Raw genomic sequence first — 464 nt, forward strand, 5'->3', positions numbered from 1 at the left:
TTATGAGTGTGTTGTCATCATGCTGTGTGTTCAGTGAATTTGGTTTATAGCTCCTTTTGTCAAGTTCATTTTTATAGCGCTTTTAACAATAGACATTGTCTCAAAGCAGCTTTACAGAAAATTAAAGACTTTAAACATGAGCTAATTTTATCCTTAATTTATCCCTGATGAGCAAGCCTGGTGACCGTGGCAAGGAAAAATTCCCTCAGACGACATGAAGAAGAAACCTCAAGAGGAACCAGACTCAAAAGGGAACCCATCCTTGTTTGGGTGATGACGGATAACGTGATTTATAAATAACTTGCTTCTATAACTGTGTCCCATATAGTCACAAAGTATAACTGTGTAACCAGGAAATTTGTTATAGTTTAACACGAAGTCTGTTTTGTTGAAGTTTGAAACTGTTCATGATAACTGCAGTTCTAAAGTTAGCAAGTCAACTGAAGTCCTCAGAGATAAATGTA

The sequence above is a fragment of the Neoarius graeffei genome, chromosome 1, assembly GCF_027579695.1.
Source record: "Neoarius graeffei isolate fNeoGra1 chromosome 1, fNeoGra1.pri, whole genome shotgun sequence".
NCBI classification, from domain to species: Eukaryota; Metazoa; Chordata; class Actinopteri; order Siluriformes; family Ariidae; genus Neoarius; species Neoarius graeffei.